The sequence below is a fragment of the Pantherophis guttatus genome, chromosome 11, assembly GCF_059756535.1.
Source record: "Pantherophis guttatus breed Tessera chromosome 11, ASM5975653v1, whole genome shotgun sequence".
Taxonomy (NCBI): domain Eukaryota; kingdom Metazoa; phylum Chordata; class Lepidosauria; order Squamata; family Colubridae; genus Pantherophis; species Pantherophis guttatus.
Window position 1 is genome coordinate 3,341,785 of NC_142073.1, and position 18,440 is coordinate 3,360,224.

General features: G+C 41.4%; 1 protein-coding gene and 1 long non-coding RNA gene across 2 annotated transcripts in view; both read right to left on the minus strand.

Moving 5' to 3' along the window:
• The window catches only part of CDH13 (cadherin 13), a 425,229-nt gene that overhangs the window by 116,554 nt on the left and 290,235 nt on the right, over nt 1-18,440 (minus strand). The gene's annotated exons all lie outside the window — the stretch shown is intronic.
• Nucleotides 3,424-5,998, minus strand: LOC132709273 (uncharacterized). Its single transcript, XR_009620303.2, has 2 exons — nt 5,856-5,998; nt 3,424-3,666 (listed from the first exon to the last, which is right to left on the minus strand). It is a non-coding gene; the product is annotated as an uncharacterized LOC132709273 (long non-coding RNA).

Genomic DNA, 18,440 nt, shown 5'->3' on the forward strand with positions numbered 1-18,440 from the left:
TCAGCTGGAAACCCAGCAGCCCAGGTTTGAGACCCGAGCGTCGCATGATGGGGTGAGTTCCAGTCCGCGTTCCAGCTCCTACCAACCTAGCAGTTTGAAAGCATGCAAATGTGAGTAGATAAATAGGTACCACTTTGGTGGGGAGGTAACAGCGTTCCGTGATGTCATGCTGGCCACATGATCATGAAAATGTCATCGGTCATCACTCAATGGCCTCGAATCAGAGATGAGCACCATCCCCTATAGTCGGCAATGACTAGCAGAATAAAATCTGCAGGGACTCCTTTTTATATAGCATATGACATAAATTATATTAAAAGTCTAATAAAATTCACTTGGGCAAAACCTGCAGATACAAGGATTTGCTCTTTAGCTACTCCACACACCGTGTTTAAGTGGTGCTTCCTCAAATTAGCCCCAGCCAACGGATTCAGTTTATGGAATCTGCTGTTAATTCAATTTCCTCTAATACTCCAGCAACTGTAGCAAAGTTACCAATCGAACATAACGAGACTCATTGTCTCTCTAGCATTTAGCATTGCAATCACATCCTTTTGCTAATTAGCTGGCCTTTTTAAGTACCCGTTTCCCAAAAAAAAACCCCCCAAAACCAAAACCAATCCATAATGCACTGGCTCGTTTTAGCAAACCCCATTTAAATTGTGAAGACCTTTGCAATAGTTTATTTGCTTAAGATAATGGTGTTTACCACCAAGCAGCACAGGTATTAATTGCCACGGCTAGGTGCGAAGTGGGTCTCAAATAAAGAAACTCACTGTCACCTCCAGAACAAAGCCATCCTTGCAGTTTTCCTGGCAAGACCATAAATTGGACTTCAAATGTTGGATATTTTTTCTTCTTCTTTTGCTGAGTGTCATGTTCTTTACAACTGGACATTACAGGCCTGTCTTCGTGCCTGGCTCGTAAGTTCTTTTAAGAGAAATTAATCACCCTTTTTACACTGCTATATTATCCATCATTATTCAATTCCGACAGTACAGAGAACATTACATTTTGAGGATGATGAATTGGGGATATTACATATTTTATGACTCCATCTCTTTGCGCTTTGTTGTTTCCCTTTGAATGGGAATGCTTAACGGGCTGCATGTTAATCCTCTATTATTAAATTTGTCATCAAAGTGAAAGTGGTCTCACATCACCAGTGAGCCCATCCAATCTCTGGGTTTGCGTTTTCTGATGTTTGCAGAGGGGCCATCGAGAGAGTAAATCATATGAATTATCATTTTTAACAGAATAATAACCCATTACAGGCTTACGACACAGGTTCTGCTTGTGCCCTGTTCCTCTTTTATATTTCATCCCCCGTAACCATATACCTGGCATGTAAGAAGAAGGAGAATGTCTCAGGTGGGACATCCTGGCTAAAATATGTCCTATTTTTAGAGATGATGTTTAAATTCTCCTCTTCAATTGGCAGAAATGGCCGCGCAAGGTAAGGAATTTGGGGAGTCAGTCCACATTTTTGAAAGTTATCCAGGTTGGGTAACATGATAGCAGTGTTCCAATATCTCAGGGGCTGCCACAAAAAAGAGGGAGTGAAGCTATTCTCCAAAGCACCTGAGGACAGGACAAGAAGCAATGGATGGAAACTCATCAAGGAGAGAAGCAACTTAGAACTAAGACGGAATTTCCTTACAGTTAAAACAATTAATCAACTTGCCTCCAGAAGTTGTGAATGCTCCAACACTAGAAGTTTTTAAGAAGTCATTTGTCTAAAATGTTATAGGGTTTCCTGCCTGAGCAGGGGGTTGGACTAGAAGACCTCCAGGGTCCCTTCCAACTCAGTTATTCTATTTTATTTTAACAAATGAGAGGGGTCCTTACATGGGCCAGAAGGGGCCATGGCCTCAAAAATAGGAAGCGAGAAGACAAAAGCTAAATTTGATCCAAATTGGAATGGGATTATCATTAAATTAAATGGTGCTTTAGTACAATTATTCTTGCCCTTTATAATTAATAGTTTCCATCTCCTGTCTTATTAAAAGATAGATCCTTCATGCAATCTTTTCAAGAGGTTTTGGGTCCATATTGGTGTCTTCTCAGAGGAAAAAAAACCCACAGAAATTCAGGGAGTGATTCATCCCTCTGGTTGCCTTAGAATCACTTTCTCCAACTTGGTGCTCTCTATTGTATAGATGCTGGAAGAACAATTCCTGCAATTTCCAAAGAATTTGGGGCTTGATTAATTAAACAAATTAACACATAAGATTGAAAGGCTTCTTGGAGTTTGGATGCTAATCTAAAGGAATTTTAAGCCAGCTGAATCAGAACTTGTCTTCATATTCTTAAAATATTTCTTCACTCACATACAACTGAGTGACTTTATTACATGTTTAGAGACCATCAAGGCACCTATTTCATATTTCATCCCACTCTTGATTTCAGAGTCAGATCCTGTGAATTTGAACTATTGAGTATCTTCAAGTTCAACATGTGGCTAATGAGCAGGACTTGTCATGACATGTTTATGAGTATAGCATAGTGGTTTATTGACCACTAGAACTACTGTCACCCAGGCAGCTTTCATGGTTAAAGTGGGATTAGAATTCACCATCTCCTGGTGATTGGCCCACAGTTCTCCACCTGACTTTCATGCCTAAGGCAAGTACTAGAACTCACCGTCTCCTGGTGATTGGCCCACAGTTCCCCACCTGGCTTTCATGCCTAAGGCAGGTACTAGAACTCACCGTCTCCTAGTGATTGGCCCACAGTTCCCCATCTGGCTTTCATGCCTAAGGCAGTACTAGAACTCATTGTCTCCTGGTTTCTAGTTTGGTCCTTCACCATTAGACCAAACTGGCTCTTTTCCTGTTATTTTCAATTTATTTCTTATTTCTATAGTACCAACTTATCATGGATTCTATATATTGAAGAATCCATTTATTACAGTTGCTAAGTTGCTGGACTAGAGGGAGGGAGATCCAGCTTCTGGAACACAGCTGGGTGACCTTGGACCTCCTCCTCAGTGCAAATCAGTGCCAGCCTGAAAAAAAAAATCTGGCTGAGAAACAAACCCCTTTGTCACATCATGTATTCATAGCTTTGCTACATGAACTGAAACAAGCAAAGTGCGAGAAATAATCCTGCAACTAAGCAGGACAAATGCTAGGAATGACAACAGCAGTCCATTATACATGTGATTAACTTCCATTTTTCTCCTCTTTCTGCTCTCGTGAATGAGGCGATTTAAGCAAGGCATGCCAAGAGCGGAGAGATCTTTTCCCAGGCTCTCTCCCTGCCATTTCAATGGGCCATGCGAATATCTGGAGAAGCCATTAATGATGGTAATGTTTTAATCAATAAAGGCCTCTTAAATGGAAGGCAAACATAGGAAGGATTCGGCATATTCCTCCTTTATTATTACAGTCAAGCTGTAATTAATCTTCTCCCAGAAATATTTGCAGACAAAGAAAAAAATATATTTATTTTTAGGAAAACTGAAATGTTTCCATGACTCCTATTTTCTTTGTGTTTCCAGTTTTAAGAGCTTAGTTAGTGGTTGCTGTGCCAACATGTATCTTTTTCCCCCTCTCTTTAAGCCAAGCAAGGATTGTATTGTAAGGATGGTGATCTTGCGTAGCTACATATCAAGTGAGATTCCACTTTTCCGATGCCTTAGATCCTCAGAGCGAGAAGAAACTTCTAAAAATGCGAAGGCAAAAATGAAATAAAGGCAAAGTTTGAGATCGCACAGCTCAGCTTTCTGACATGCGGTTATCTAAGATTGTGGCTGGATTTGTAGACTGAGAATCACAGATTTGGAAAGGCTAGAGGGTTAGTCCAACCCTCTAGCCATCATAGCACGGGTGTTTATTGCCAACTTCTGGGGTTTTCTGTTACTGCTGTTGCTTTCCCTGGCAGTTGCTGCCTGAATTAATTTGCCTTTTGAGGAAGTTAGAGAAGGACAGAGGACAAAACAGGGTTTGTAGCGGTGGTGGGTTGCCTGGTTCTATAGAACCGGTAGTAAAACCGGCAGGAGGCTCCGCCCACTGACCTGGACGTCATCATAAGTGATCTGCGCATGCGCAGAAGAGCGCACACTCGCGCACACGATGCGAACCGGTAGTAAAGGTAAGTAGAACCCACCTTCTCTATTGTCTCTTTAGGTTCTAGATTCTGGATGGAAATGTTTAGATCAGTGTTTCACAACCTTGGTAGCTTGAAGATGGGTGGACTTCAACTCCCAGAATCCCCCAGCCAGCGCTGCTGGCTGGGGGATTCTGGGAGTTGAAGTCCACCCATCTTCAAGCTTCCAAGGTTGAGAAACACTGGTTTAGATAGTCCAAAGGAAAAGGGAAGGAAAGATGGAAGCGGCAGACAGAGTAATGTTGTTGAGTGAGAAACTTCCACTGAATCACCCAGTACGCTTGTAGCAAAATCAGAATTTCTCTAATGCTTTAAACAAACTTCTCCCAAGCTTTGGATACGTTGAACTACAACCCAAAGGTCAGCGGTGAAATCCAGCAGGTTCTGGAGAACCAGTAGCGGAAATTTTGAGTAGTTCAGAAAACTGGCTGGCCACAGGAGTGGGGAGGGAATGGGGATTTTGCCGTATCCTTCCCCTGCCACGCCCACCAAGCCACACCACGCCCACCAAGCCACGCCCACAGAACCAGTGGTAAAAAAAATTTGGATTTCACCACTCAGTATCAGTATGGCTCAGTATCATAATCACAGGTTCTTCGCAGAACAAGAACTTTGGTGTGGTAAGAAGAGAAGAAAAAGAAGAAGAGAAGAAGGGAAGGAGGGCGAGAGGGAGAGAGGGAGAGATTCCTTGCTTAGAGCATTATTTGTATTTATTTATTACTTTTCTTCTCCGCCAGCTCATTTCAAATTGTATTGTCTGAGAATCTGATCTGTGAGGCTCCAGATTAGTCCTCTCAGCAAAGTCACTGCATCAAATTCCTTTCGAGACAATTGTTCAAAACACAGAAGGTTGCACAGATAATTATTTTGCCTTATGGATCCTCTGTCTCATAAGGAGACCAATAATTTATTTGCCTTCCAAAGTCTTCTTTATCCCGATTTCATTTTATTTTGGAAAGGGGAGGCAAGCATACCATAAGTCACTTACGGACTTTGATAGACTTTTAAACGTTATTATTTTATCTCTGCTTACCTGCAAAAAAAAAAAAAAAAGCCAATGGCAGTTCAGGATCTAATATTATGCCCTGTGATTTATAGGTATGGATTATATGTCAGATTTGAAAAATAATGGTTAAAATTTCTGGACCCTTGGAAAAACCAACTCGAGTACATTCTAGCTCTATGAATCAAAGTCAAATGAAGTTATTCTTACATTTTAAAAACAAACAAACCTGATTCTAAAATGTGGTTTTCCAGAGTTCTACCATAATTCTGAATTTCAAAAGGACCTGCTGATATCACTGGGGCGAGCTTTATCTTAGGAATGTTATCCTGTGCTTTTTTTTTTTCATTTATTTTGCAATTTGAAGAAAATTAGGAATTTCTGTCTGCTTCCATCCCTGACATTAATGTATTGTACAGTGAATGTTCATGGTTTGTAATACATTTATCCACCCAGAGTCACTGCATGAGTAAGATGGGCAGCATAGAAATTCAATCCATCCATCCATCCATCCATCCATCCATCCATCCATCCATCCATCCATTTAACTCAACTAATAGGATTCTTTCTGGCAGCATCTACTGGATGCTGTTAGGTTTAAATGCTTCTTAGTCCTAGACAGTGCTTGATGATTTTAACTACTCAGTTATATAGGATTGGTGTACAAAGTCATGGAAGTGTAACGACCTTGGTGAGGACAGATGTTTTACTTCCTTAAAATCTCTAAACCAGGGTTTCTCACCTTTAAGATGGATAGACCCAGAATGCTGGTTAAGGAATTCTGGGAACTTAACTCCACACATCTCAAAGATTCTGAGGTGTCATCAGCTTTGCATTGTTGCATTCCTACAAGTGGTCCAAACCCATCCTCTCCTGAATTCCGTTGACTCTTATCTGCTGTCAACTTAACATTGAACTTTAGTTGACTAGATTCTTGAGTGGTGCAGTGGCCTAGAGGTGGAACTCTCGCCTCACAATCAGGAGGCTGTGAGTTCGATCCTAGGTAGAGGCAGATATTTCTCTTTCTGGGCACACTGAGAATATATCTGCTGAACAAAACTCCACATTGGTGACAGGAAGGGCATCTGGCCATTAAAACATTCTGCTAGCTCCATTCAGTTGCTCAGACTCCACCCTGCAGGGGATTATGGGATCATTAAATGAAGATGATATGTGCATGCTAACCATATTTGCAGCAGCCAGAATAAAGGCTGAGACGTTGGATGCCCCCTCCTCCTGCTAGCATGATTCAAAAACATTGGGGATTTAACAATTGCCTTCCTATGGAATTACAGTTCCAGAAAGCAAGGCTAGAATTCACAGCTGTTTACAGTTTAGGCAGTTGGGTTTCATGTTAATTCATGCGTAGCGACAAAACACTGCTTCCGTCCCATCTCCCTGTGGAAAACGCAGTTAATAATACAGTTTGCATAATCTCTAAGAGCTGCCTTAATTTTGCTGCGGATGATAAAGTGATAGGTTCAGAGGGGACAGAAAAGTGAGTCTCGCTGCTGCAAAGCTACAACGCCTTGGAGACCTGGGATTCTCATTGTCCCTTACTAGTAGAATAGAATAGAATAACAGAGTTGGAAGGGACCTTGGAAGTCTTCTAGTCCAACCCCCTGCTTAGGCAGGAAATCCTACACCACTTCAGACAAATGGTTATCCAACGTCTTCTTAAAAACGTCCAGCGTTGGAGCATTCACAACTTCTGGAGGCAAAGCGTTCCATTGATTATTTGTTCTAACTGTCAGGAAATTTCTCCTTAGTTCTAGGTTGCTTCTCTCCTTGATTAGTTTCCACCCATTGCTTTTTAATCCTGCCTTCTGGTGCTTTGGAGAATAGCTTGACTCCCTCTTCTTTGGGGCAGCCCCTGAGATATTGGAAGACTGCTATCATGTCTCCCTTGGTCCTTCTTTTCATCAGACTAGACATACCCAATTCCAGCAACCAGCATCCAGCTTCATATGTTTTAGCCTCCAGTCCCCTAATCATCTTTGTTGCTAGTCAGTTAAACTGGCTTCCACTCATTCCAGATTAATAACACAACTTGGCATGCATCCTTCTTCTGCAAGGAACAAAAACACAGTGGTCTGTTGGCCAACCACTTGCTCTATTTTCCCCATGTCTATATGCTGGTGTGAGAGACTCTTCCGCTGCTTTTTCTCAGTATTTAATAACAGCTCTTTTCAAATTTAGTAACTTTAAGACAGGTGGACTCCAACTCCCAGAATTCTGGGAGTTGGAGTCCACTTATCTTAAAGTCACCACATGCATTTAAGTGGGAAATACCCCTAGTGTTCTTATAACCACTTTCTTCCAGGGGTGAAAGCCTACCGGTTCGGGCGAACCGCTAGGGATTATTGGCATAAATTTGCCGAACCGGTAGTGATCACCTCTCATTGGCCCCACCCACACCCGGCCGGTCACCGCTCACCTCTTCCAGCCACTTGATATTCCACAGAATTCAATGTTAAATGCAGCAGAGATAATGCTAACTTTACTCCCTCCATTCAGAACGCCGAAATTGCCTCCAGAAATGCTCCATCATTGGAGGCTTTTAAGAAGAGACTGGAGAGCCTTTTGTCTGGGATGATACAGGATCTCCTGCTTAAGCAGGGGTTGGACTAGAAGACCTCCAAGGTCCCTTCCAACTCTGTTATTCTGCTTTCCTTCCTTCCTTCCTTCCTTCCTTCCTTCCTTCCTTCCTTCCTTCCTTCCTTCCTTCCTTCCTCCATCACTGGAGGTTTTTAAGAAGAGACTGGACAGCCATTTGTCTGGGATGATATAGGATCTCCTGCTTTAGCAGGAGGTTGGACTAGAAGACCTCCAAGATCCTTTCCAACTCTGTTATTCTATTATTCTGTCTCCCCTTGATTTCACGTTGATCTTAGAAATTCTTAAGGTGACTACAAGAGCTGGTAAGTGTCCCTGGAACATGTTTTTTCCAATCCTGCAATTACCCCCCATTCCTCTTTTCCTATATTTGTGTGCCTGATGCGGAAAACAACTTCAGACTCTGGAAAGAGTCTGGTGGCTTGTGCCGAATAATAGCATCTAGTGACTGTCACCTTTAGAAAATATCTCACTTCTCTGTCTTCAGTACTTCATCCAGATAAATTAAAGAGAGAAGTGTTTATCGGTCCTTATGTTCATGCTTGGGAGAGAGAAAGAGAAAAAAAATCACCTGCTACATTTTGATATGTGAAACTGCTATTCAAGGTAACACTTGTCTCTCCTTGTTTTTGTAATATTTTCCCCCCTTTTAAAGAGATTTTGTCTCTTGTCTCGCTCTCTAGATATTTTTGCAATTTCGGCATTGCGATGATTACTTTTAATATTACAGAACAAAGAATTGGAGCTGCCTCTTTCATTCTCCTTCTTTGTGATTTGAAAAAGGCAGATGGGAAGAGCAGCCTCTGGAATTTTGGCTGGAGATGCAACTCACGGTATGAGGAGCCAAGGAGGCTGCAGAAACAAGGGTGCAATGGAAGGTAGACTAGTTTCACACAACCCTTGTGCTTGAGTAAGTGCAATTTCCCCATATTCTGCCACTGAGAAGGTCTATTAAATGTTATGTTACAGGAGGAGGAGGAGGAAGAGGAAAGGAGGAGGAGGAGGAGGAGGTGGAGGAGGAGGAGGAGGAGGAGGAGGAGGAGGAGGAGGAGGAGGAGGAGGACAACTGTGGAGTCCTTGGTACTCTCTGAGCTTGGTTCTTACAGATGTTTCATTACCCAAGTAGGTAACATCATCAGTGTTAGAAGAGAGTGAATAGCAAAAATTTATTTATTTTATTAAATTTATTGGCCGCCCATCATACCACAGGGTAACTCTGGGCGGCTTAATTCTAATTTCCAGACAGTTCGAGGTGAATAAATAGACTGGCAATCAGAAACAGATCTTTTAAACATGTGTTTGTTAAAAGTCCTACAACTGCATCAGAACATCTGCCATTAAGAGCCGCGGTGGCACAGTGATTAGAGTGCAGTACTGCAGGCTACTTCTGCTGCCTGCCGGCTGCCTGAAATTTGGCAGTTCGATCCTGACCAGCTCAAGGTTGACTCAGCCTTCCATCCTTCTGAGGTCAGTAAAATGAGGACCCAGATTGTTGGGGGCAATAGGCTGACTCTGTAAACCGCTTAGAGAGGGCTGTAAAAGCACTGTAAAGTGGTATATAAGTGCTATTGCTATTATGGGCTTCAGATTTCAATTGCTCAGCTCCTATCCAGCACCTTACAAATGGTCAATTCTCTTATTCCTACACTGTCCAGACTATGGGACTCCCTCACCTCTCTTTATTTCTGCATTCTTCTCTTCAGATGCTTTCTATCCTGTTAACAAAACCTTTTGTCTTTTGCTCTCCCCGTTCTGCTACTAAGGAGGACTCATTATGCCTGCTAACTGCATTCACACAGCACATGGCAACTTGCTAGAACTAAAGGATCCATTCATCCATTAGGGTGTGCTAAGCATGGTTAGGGTTAGCCTTCGAACAAGTGTGTGTGTGTGTGTGTGTGTATGAGAGAGAGAGACAGAGAGAGAGAGAGGGAGGGAGGGAGAGAGGGAGAGAGTCACAACAAGTTAGCAGAGTCGCTTGACTTGAGGTATTATACGGAGCAGAGGAAACAGGATGATTTAGTAACTAGGCAAAAAGTGTTGTGTGAACCCAACTGTAGGGTATCCCAAGGGCAGCAGTGGTGATGCCTTCCAAATTGCAGTAGAATTCTCCAAAGCCCCAGCTCGTCATTTCTTCCCAATGTGTTTTAAATGGAGCATGTCCAGAGATATTCCTTCAGCTGCTCTGCGCAAGCCAGGAGCTTCACAGCCAGTGAGCTTCTCAATTGAGCATCAGAGAATTCGCTTCACGATTCCATTTGATTTGGAAGCCGAATGGTTTCTGGCAACACTCCGCCTTGAGAGATGGGGTGGGAAGCTGCTAAAAATTGTGTGTGGGGTGCATCCGGGATCGCAAGACCCTCGTCTCCCCCCCATCAAAAAAACAACAACAACTACTACAGATGAGTTAAAGAGGCCTTGGAGGTCAAGTCCAACAGCCATCCTCCTCCTGCATTCCTTTCTGTCCCTTATTTTTCAGAGGTTGTTTTTAGTCTCGCTAGACTCATGGAATGAATGAAGCATTGTTTATGTGGTCAATCCATAAGGTTAATCTCAGATGGACTCTCCAAATGATTATTGGCCTCTTTAATTTAAAACTCTCCAACTGTACGATAGCAAAAGGTTATCAAAGACACTTCAAGGGGAAAAATGGGAGCGAGGAAAAAAAGCACCAGGACTATGAGAGCCCACGCCATGCAGTGGGAAGCTAGAAATCCTTTGCAGGGATAAGTACATCTGGCCACTTTCTTCAAATAGGAATGTCTCACACACCCCTTAGGCTTGTCTAAGTGCAACTGCCCCATATTCTGCCACTGAGAAGGTCTTTTAACTCCCAGAATTCTCCAGCCAGCATGAAGTCCACAAGTCTTAAAGGTTCCAAGTTTGAAGACCCCTGGTCAAGAGAGCTGGAGATAAACAGAAGTTGAATATTATCCACCCAGGAAGGTCCTGAAAGGAATCCGCTGCATTTCTTAATGCCTTCGTGAAGGGAGGAATCTATTGAACACGAGGGCTTGGCGTGTGCAGAAATATATGGCTACCCTCTTGGCCTTCTTCCCACAAGGCTCTTTTCTCAGATATTGTTGTATGGAATTGTGGGGGCAAGCGGTGCTGTTATCCAGAATGTACATTAGCTCAATTGTTATCTGGAATCAACAATTAGCTGAATTGTTTGAGGAGAGAAAACTGAAACAATGAATGGAACCACTTATCCTTTTTCAACCACCAGCTAAACGCAACTTGGTTTTCATGAAAGGCACCAGCCGATGGAATAAGAAGACCCAGAAATCTTCCTGGTATGTGAGGGCAGCAAAAACAAAGCTAAAACAATGACAATGAAAGGGGAAGGAAGACATTTGGAGGCAGAACGAAGCTAAATATCTAATCAGCCTTCTGATGAAAATTGATCTCTGGTTGCTATAATGCCCTCATCTAATACAGACATAAAATAACCATAATTGAAGGGAAAGCAGCAAAGAAATTACTTAATAATGTGCTAAGGAGTACTTGAGCTGCACTAAAGACATGAGAGGTTCCAGCCTCCAACGCCTAATTTCATCTTTTCCCCTTCCTCGTTAATGGAGCAAATTCCGCTTTTCAAACCAAAGCCTTGATTATCTTAGGAAAGCTACTTAGGAAAGAGTGAGCCGCTTTCCACGATAAACAGGCATTTGGGTTCTCACCATCCCCTCTGGGTCCTTTCTTTGCCAAGAAGATCCGGCATAACACCTCTCTCGTGTGGACCAGAGGTGAATTTCAGCAGGTTCTGAGCAGTTCTGGAGAACCGGTAGCGGAAATTTTGAGTAGTTCGGAGAACTGGTAGTAAAAATTCTGTCTGGCCCCGCCCCCCATCTATTCTCTGCCTCCGAAGTCCCAGCTGATCAGGAGGAAATGGGGATTTTGCAGTAACCTTCCCCTGGAGTGGGGAGGGAATAGAGATTTTACAGTATCCTTCCCCTGCCACGCCCACTAAGCCACACCCACAGAACCAGTAGTAAAAAAAATTGAAACCCACCACTGGTGTGGACATGTAAGGCCAGATGATCCAGGAGGTGAGGCCCAATTTATGTTCTCCCCTCATCCTCTTTAGTCCTTTTGCTATACCCTGAAGTGTCAAAGATCAACATGGATTGTAATTTTTAAGTATGGATGCAACGATTGAATCTTTTAGGAAGTACAGTTTGAGTCTTCCCTGCCTTTCTGTAAATGAATGAATTACTAAGCATTGACTATTAATTTTCCTTCCTTCCTTCCTTCCTTCCTTCCTTCCTTCCTTCCTTCCTTCCTTCCTTCCTTCCTTCCTTCCTTCCTTCTTTCCTTCCTCCCTCCCTCCCTCCCTCCCTCCCTCCCCCTTCATTCCTTCCTTCCTTCCTTTCTTTCTTATCTTACTGCATAGCGACTTTCATTAGTTCCTTCGACTAGCCCATCAATCCATATATTTCCCCCCCCAACCTCCATAAAACTTCACAATCCATTAGTTGTTGAAAGACTAGCAAAAGCTAGCAGCATTTGCTCTGAAGATGCAAGCTTTCAGTTCAAGTCTTGATCTCAAAATAGTCATTCCTTAATGTACATTTCTTTTTGGGGCTAAAAACAAAAACAAAAAACCACCAGTGTTTTGACCCTTAAAAACTGTATCAAGTTATCAGGAGATGCAAGCACTGTTGGATTATTAAGGTGCGATCCACATGTTAATCTAGGAAATAAGAATTTGCAAAGAAAATCTAATTATTCAAGCTTCCCCTAGTAATGACATTCTTGGAACCAAAGAATTAAAAACCTAAGGGAAAATAGCACACTCACACAAAAATGTTACAGACATGTACACTTTAAGGAAACATCAGAGAAACAGATGTTAGCAGTCCTAATTAACATGCTCATCTATTATCTTTATTTTGCATACTGGGCGGTAAAAGTGTCCTATTTTCACACAGCTTAAATTCTGCTTTCTCAGCTGTAGGGCCTTGTGAGGAACAAGCTTCCTATTACCACCTTCCAATCACTTATACCCATGATGGTGAACCTATGGCACGCGTGCCAGAAGTGGCATACAGAGTCCTCTCTGTGGGCACACGCGCCATTGCCAGCTGCTATTCTGGTTTCTGGCGGGCACATGCGCGTTGGCACAGCTGGTCTTCGTGGGTGCCAGAGCATCTGAAAACAGCCTGAAAAAAGGCCTGAAAATGGGCATGCGTGCGCCGGCCAGGTGGTGTTTGGATTTCCGGTGCTCTGGTGCACACATATGCATGCACATTCTGATTTTGCCACTTGGTGCCGAAAAGGTTCGCCATCACTGATTTATGCAATAGTATAGCAAAGAAAGATAGAGTGCGAGGAACAAATTCTACGAATATCACATGGTCTTCTTTACTGCTTTTTTCTCTAAAGAGAAAAATCCCCAAAATCTTGCTTGCAACAATGTTCACAGGGTTTCCCTTTGCACTTGTAAATTAGATAGTCCTCAATTTAGGACCATGTTATTTAGTGACCATTTGAAGTTAATGGTCATCCAAGGACAAACCCACATCCCACACACAGAGCATCGCTGTTTCACCGTTTTGTTAAGGTTAAGGTCTGGGCTATTCCCAGGCCATTCCAGCGGTTTGGTAAACTTTAGCATGAATTACAGCCTTAAAACATCTTCCCATGGAGTGAACTAAATCTTTGAGTTGTGCAGTTCACATTCTTCTAATGTGAAACCAAGACTGAATGATTGTTTCTATTAACTGGGTTTTATTGCTGGGTGGCTTCTGACTAACAAGTTTCTTTAGTCTGTTCTGTAGATTTTCAATTGGGGTAAGGCCTGGGGTATTCCCAGGCCATTCTAGCAGTGGAATAGGATTATCTTGAAACTCTAAAAAAAAAAGTGGTGTTATCAGCCATCAAACCTCAAAAATACACTTTTCCCAAAAGGTTTCCACAATTTTGGCTACTACTGTACTTGGTGTTTGTCCCTCTGGCCACTAGATGGGGCTAGAGAGCAACAACAGTATATAAAAGCTGTATGCTGGGGCATGACAGTTACAAAGGCACTGGAAAAAACCTACAGAGCATCTATGGGTGATCCTGGTTCTCTCCTTGCTCCGGAGAGAAATTCCAAGGAACTGAGGAATTTAGCAGTTCCTCTTTTCACCATGGTGGTCGTATCTGCTCTCTGTCTTCCATCTGCCAGTGCTTCCCCCGGAAGTTGAAAAAGGAAAACAAAAGCTGACTTATAAGTTATAGAAGACAGGAATGGGGAAGGGAGGTGGGAGAAGAAAGAATCAATATTCTACAGGCCCAGAAATGTAATTGTGTTTTAAAAATGCAACCTTGCTTTGAGCAATGCTTCTAAATTCTCTTAAACTTTGCAGGGAGAATCTCAGAGGAGCTTTCCGAATGCCAAAGGAAAGGGCTATGATTTATGGCTGTTCTTCCAAATTCATACAAGTGAAAATCGGTTGATCACAACACGTTTCGTGGCCGGGGCTTCTTTCCAAAGACGTCAACAGACTTTGAAGGCAACATCTAGTGTTGCTTTCTAGTCCAGTAACTGAACTACTACATCAAACTGGCTCACTCCTTGCATGCATATATGTATGCATGTGTCAATTAATCATTATATTTACCAGTCTTCTGCTTCTTAAAGCGGACAATGACAGTTCAAAAACTATTATTACTACCACCACTATTACTACTACTACTATTTCATGGATACACTGTGCTTTTGAAGATTGAACCTGACATTCCCAGAGATCTGGGTGCTCAGAGCGATGTTTGGTAGAATAGAATAGAATAGAATAGAATAGAATAGAATAGAATAGAATAGAATAGAATAGAATAGAATAGAATAGAATAGAATAGAATAGAATTCTTTATTGGCCAAGTGTGATTGGACAAACAAGGAATTTGTCTTGGTATAAAATTAATTCAAGGTCACTGAGTTCAGATTAACCTCTCAAAATGCCTCGTGCAAAAATGATATGAGAGATGCTTTCACACCTTGATTACACAAATCTACAAGGAAGATCACAGAGTTGGTACAGACTAGACTTCCTACTTTTCTGGAAGTAACATCTACTTTCTGCTCTTCTCCCAGGTCTTTGAGCTGGGAACACCATAGAATAGAATAGAATAGAATAGAATAGAATAGAATAGAATAGAATAGAATAGAATAGAATAGAATAGAATAGGAGTAGAGTACAGTAAAGAGTAGAGTAGAGTAGAGTAGAGTAGAATGCCCTATCTCATATTACCCTGTTTCCTCCTGCCGTAGAGGTTGCTGCTTGCAGTTGACCAAGGTATGAAGTTAGCGAAGGTGAGCGAACTTTGCTAAATTGAATGAAGCACACCCGATCGGGTCCCAAGAGCAGATAAAGCCACAAGTGTTCCACATTAGCTTTAGCAGCGGGACATATTAGGAATTAGCTCGCCTATAATAAAATTGTCTCACTGCCCTTGAGCTTGTGCTCGTAAAGCATGAAGTTAGATCAGGGTATATTTATTTTCAAAACCCAGCAAGTGTCAGCTCGATCAACAAATTGTCTATGAGTCACTGTGCTCGGAGCTGTTTCACCTGGTCAGCTATGAAATATATATATATATATATATATTTCTTTGTCCCGGTGCTCTTTTTTATTGGATTTACAGGAAAAAAGGGAGAAGGAAGTTCTGCTTGCACAAAGTTTGCTGCGTAACAACATGATGGAAGGATAACGGATCATAACTCACAACTCTGGGCAAGATGGATCAATGCCCACTTGATACAGGACAGGTAGTCTTGGAATTACAATTACAGCCACAGTGTAAGCCACGGTGGTGCAATGGTTAGAGTGCAGTACTGCAGGCTACTTCTGCTGACTGCCGGCTGCCTGCAATTTGGCAGTTCGAATCTCACCAGGTTCAAGGTTGACTCAGCCTTCAATCCTTCTGAGGTGGGTAAAATGAGGACCCAGATTGTTCAACTGGAGTGATTCACTTAACAACTGTAGCAAGTGTAAGATGGGGCAAAATTCACTTAACAAATGTCTCACTTAACAACATAAATTTGGGGCTCAGTTGTGGTTGTAAGTTGAGAATTGTACCTGTACATGCCAGTTGCCAAGTGCCCACATTTTGAAATTTTCAAGTGCCTTAACCACACTGAAACTCTATGGAGCCAACTAAAGAAACCTGTTAGTCAGATGCGACCCAGCAATAAAACCCAGTTAATAGAAGCCACCATTCAATCTTGGTTTCACATGATAACAGCTGCAGAACTAAAAGACTTGGTTCGCTTCATGGGAAGATGTCGTAAGGCTAAAGAAGATGTTCATGCTAAAGAGTACCCAACTAAGTATTAACTGACATGGTGATCATTTTTGTATCTCTTGTTTTTTCTACGTGTTTCACTTTTCTTCTTTATACTGTAACTGCTATTCTAATAGCAAATCCTTCATAAAAGTTATTGCATTACACATTCTTGATTAAATGATCTTTCCATTGATATATAATTTTATGGTACTACTCCCCCCCAAAAAGTGGTGTTATTAGCTAGTTTAGAAAATACACTTTTCCCAAAAGGTGTTGGCCACTACTGTATTTAATTAACATTAAAGTCCATATTTTTCACCCATTGGCAGAAAAACAAGATGGATTTTCATGATTATTTCTACAATACGAATCTCTAGGTTTTCAGCCTACTGATCACGGATCTCACAAACTGTTCTCTCCCTAAGATTTTCAGAAGTGTTGCTATTTGATACATGTCTTTTTCTGAACTCGTGCATTTTTATTTTTATTTTTGCAAACTAAATTGTGAAAATCATATGTAAATGTATTCAGGTAGGGGAACAGCAAACTGCATAGCTTGATATAAATATTCAGACGGAATAAATGCCCCTCCAGCCTTACATAACATACATATGGGAATCATAAATATCACTCTTAGGGACAGAGGTATGTTGCTTCTTTGCCATTGACTGCATTCTAGAAACAAGCATTTAAAGGAATTTTTAATCTTTGCTACATAAAAGCCTCTTGAGAAGAAAGGAACACAGCGATATCACACAACCTCTGAAGAACGGAGCCAGCAAGTTCACTTAGAATGAAAACCATCAACGTTTCAAGGCCACGTCGCTGCTCTTCTAAGCTTTGCCACCATCTGCCCAAGGCTGAGCAAAGAGATGCTCCCTTCTAAGGAAAATAACCCCAAACTGGATCTTTAGAACAAGGCTAAGTTTGCTAGATAACATCCCAATCTGGATGTTTTTAAGAGGTTCTTGAGAGGTTATTTTGTGCAACGGCTACCTTTCCCCTTTTACATTTTAAAAAAAGTTTTTTAAAAATAGAGTTATATACATGGATGTTGTCTGTCCATCTGTCTGTCTGTCTGTCCATCTGTCCATCCATCCATCCATCCATCCGTCCATCCATCCATCATATCCATCATATCTATCTATCTATCTATCTATCTATCTATCTATCTATCTATCTATCATTATCAATCTACCCTGTTCCCCTGAAAATAAGACATCCCCTGATAATAAGCCCAATCGGGCTTTTGAGCGCATGTGCTAAAATAAGCCTACCCCCCAAAAATAAGCCCTCCTTGAAAATATTTAAATGCAAAGCTGGAAATCAGGTAAAATGGCAAGAGGAACCCCATCTTGCTCCACACACCCCAAAATAATAAGACCTCCCCCAAAATAAGGCCAAGCGCTTATTTTGGGGTTAAAAAAATATAAGACAGGGTCTTATTTTCGGGGAAACACAGTATCTATCTATCTATCTATCTATCTATCTATCTATCTATCTATCTATCTTTCTATCTATCTATCTATCTATCTATCTATCTATCTATCTATCTTCTATCTGTCATTTACCTACCTATCTATCATCATTGTCCATCCATCCATCCATATAGCCATCTATTCATTCACCTGCCCTACCTGGAAACATGAGAACATTTCTGAAGAAATAAGCAAAAATTGGATATGGTTTACTAGAATAACTAATAGGTGTTGTGCTAAAAAGCCACACTGTAAAAATGGGGTAAAAAAGGCAAACTAACACATATCTTCTCCTTGTGATTCATAATTCTCAAGCCTTTTTCTGAAACAAACAATGGAATTAGAATATAAACGACTCAATTATTTAGAATTGGCATTGGTATCCACCACCTGTTTATTTATTTAGAGAGGGAAATTGCTATTGAACTCCTGAAAATGCACTTTTATCATATAGTGTAATAAGAAAAAAAAACCATTGCTTTTGTCATAAAATCTCGATGAAAGAAATTATTAGAGCAGGGGAGGAAAGAGGCTATTAGAAGTTTCTAAACATGGAAAAAAACCCTAGTTGTAATATAATACAAGAAATCTGGATAACCTTGCACAGAGCAGATGTTCAGAAATGATTTTATGGAAATGCTAAATAAGGCCAGCAAACACAGACAAATATTTTGCAATCTAATCAAATCTCGTCTCCATTATTACTGTACTTTAACGTTTTTCACGGAACATAAATATCTAGGCCAACAGCAATAAGTCCACTATCTTCTTTCCTTACATACTTTTAAAATAACCTGTGCAATATCTATAAAGGATACAAAGCTTTCTCCCTCTCCCCATCTAGGAACCCTTCAGTGGGCAGGCCATGATCACACATACATTTTCTTCAAGGGGAAGCTATTTACTAAACAAGAAATGGATGTTAGCCATTTCCATGGCCAAGAAAAGAACAACAAATTCAC